General features: G+C 40.8%; 1 long non-coding RNA gene across 2 annotated transcripts; it reads right to left on the minus strand.

Moving 5' to 3' along the window:
• Window positions 1-340: 340 nt before the first annotated feature.
• LOC131979221 (uncharacterized) lies at window positions 341-1971 on the minus strand. 2 transcript variants are annotated; one of them, XR_009395037.1, is made up of 4 exons: window positions 1106-1970; window positions 918-1034; window positions 705-821; window positions 344-606 (listed from the first exon to the last, which is right to left on the minus strand). It is a non-coding gene; the product is annotated as an uncharacterized LOC131979221 (long non-coding RNA). The 2 variants fall into 2 exon arrangements; XR_009395036.1 differs by having other exon boundaries at window positions 341-606; window positions 918-1971.
• Between the last annotated feature and the right edge of the window lie 321 nt (window positions 1972-2292).

Genomic DNA, 2292 nt, shown 5'->3' on the forward strand with positions numbered 1-2292 from the left:
ATTATACAACACAAGGATAAATACACATTCAAAGGTCTGAATATAATACACCCTGCATGTCTGCACACTGAAATAAATGCAGGACAAATCCATACACATGGAATGAACAGACAAATGATGCAGTAGCCTCCCTGCAAGCTTTTATACACACAGTATACAGCACAATCATCATAAGAGGCCAAATCAATTTAAATAAAAAATAAATAAATAAAAACAAATTCCTCTGCCACTGCAGGACATATTTAACTTAAATTGAAAGTATGCATATCAACTAAAATAATTCAACACATATTGCTCCCTCATGAGAGGACCACTGTCGTCATCTGGGATTATTGCTGGATTGTCCCAGTCCATGGCTGGGGGCACTCTGGGGGCCCTCTCCTTCCTCAGGCAGGCCACATTGTGGAGGACAGTGAAGACACTGAAAGCGTGCCTTCAGGAGGCCAAAGGTCATCTCAACTCTGGGCCTGGTCCTGGTCCTGGTCCTGGTCCTGGCATGGGCATGGTTGTAGGCCTGCTGTGCGTCCTGGGGGTCTGTGGATGGTGTCAGGAGAAAAGGCTGGCAGACAGACCCCCTGTCTCCCAGCAACACACCAGAGAATTCACCTGTTAACACAAAATCTCATCATTACAACCTCAAACAGAGTGACATTCTTGACACAGCCATGATGTAAAAAGTGGTTATTAATGGTTGTGTGGCTCACCTTGTGATAGGCGCTGACAGGTTTCAGAGGTCCCAAAGACTCTGGAGTCATGGACTGAGGCCATTCTGCCTGGCTCAGTCCATGTCTGTTGATCAGACAGTCAGCATTGCAGACCATCTGAAATCATAAGATGAGGACGATTAAACCAATCAATGCACATCACAAGCAATGTACAGTGTTCATCAATTGACAATATCAAAAAGTTACGTTCACCTGAACATTAATGCTGTGAAATGATTTCCCATTCACAAAATCCACCTCATGGGCCCCTGAGGGGGGATCTTATGCTGAGGTGTGTGCAGTCCAGTGCACCAGTGACATTGGGGAAACCTTTAACACAAAGTAATGAGTATCCTATTATGACTGGTAACAGTTGTCCTGTAATTTCTAGATTTTCTCACCTGCAATCCTATAGAACTCCTCTTTGATGTCAGAGTCTTCTGTGGCCAGGGAAGGACACTGTAATAAACTATTCTGTAGTCATTTCATTTTACTTAATATATTTGATCAAGTGCAATAAATATAAATGTGTCCTTGATTTTGAGGCAGTTGTTTAAGTAACTTTAATATAAAAATGTTTGAGATATAATCTACTTATTTTGATCACATTAAATATAATCTTTATGTGGATGTAATTCTAAATCAAGAGAATTTTGAATGAATTCAACACAATAGAATTAGTCCGTTTTTAATTGACAGGCACTTCCTGTTAAGTCATTAACTCAACTTGTAATGTAGTTAGATTTAATTAATAATATTGCGTGCAATTTGTTGCCTCGATTTTATTGAGTAGCTATTGTTTATCTTTTTTTTTTACAGATGAAGACACATACACCCTAAATATAAGAAAAGAGAAAATGTATCTATTCCAAAAGGAAATCCAATGAAGTCAGTAAGTGACCGTGGGTCCTTTGAAAGGCGCTATATAAATTAAAGTTATTACTTTTATTAGCTCATCTATTTATCAAAGAATAATACAGTCTGGTGGAGTTATATTTACACAACTTCAGTCATATCTACAGTCCATTTCAATTAAAAATTCAACTCATTCATAATCAGAGTACAACTGCGTTTTTGGAAATGTGAATTAACTATTTGGATTGTAATTGTGAGGTTTCAGCGGAGCGGTGAGTGTGTAGTTGTGTTTACTTACGCATTCAGACGGTCAGTAATACTTTGCCACGTGTTTTCTCTTTGCTTTATCACTGTGGCGGTGTTGCATTTCTTTTTAATAATGTCTTTCACCTCCTCGTATGCCTTCATCCGGATTTCTCCCTCCGACGGGGTAAAGTAAGCCGCTCTACTCGCCATGGTGAATCAGTGAATCTGTGATCGGTGGCGGGGTCTATCTGACGGAGCCGCGAGCGCGCACTTATCCAGGATAGGTTTCACCTGGCTTGATGAATCCGTGTCTGCTCATCCTGGATTGGGCTTTGTGCAACCAACTGAGCCTGGACGCTGTTGTTTTGGATTCTTTGAGCCCGGCTCAGTCACTTATCCTGGATGTCTTAATCCTACTTTTGTGCAACAGGCCCCAGGTTACAAAACACCAGCCAATCCCAAACCACCTAATTGAGGCCAAGACTTC

The sequence above is a fragment of the Centropristis striata genome, chromosome 10, assembly GCF_030273125.1.
Source record: "Centropristis striata isolate RG_2023a ecotype Rhode Island chromosome 10, C.striata_1.0, whole genome shotgun sequence".
NCBI classification, from domain to species: domain Eukaryota; kingdom Metazoa; phylum Chordata; class Actinopteri; order Perciformes; family Serranidae; genus Centropristis; species Centropristis striata.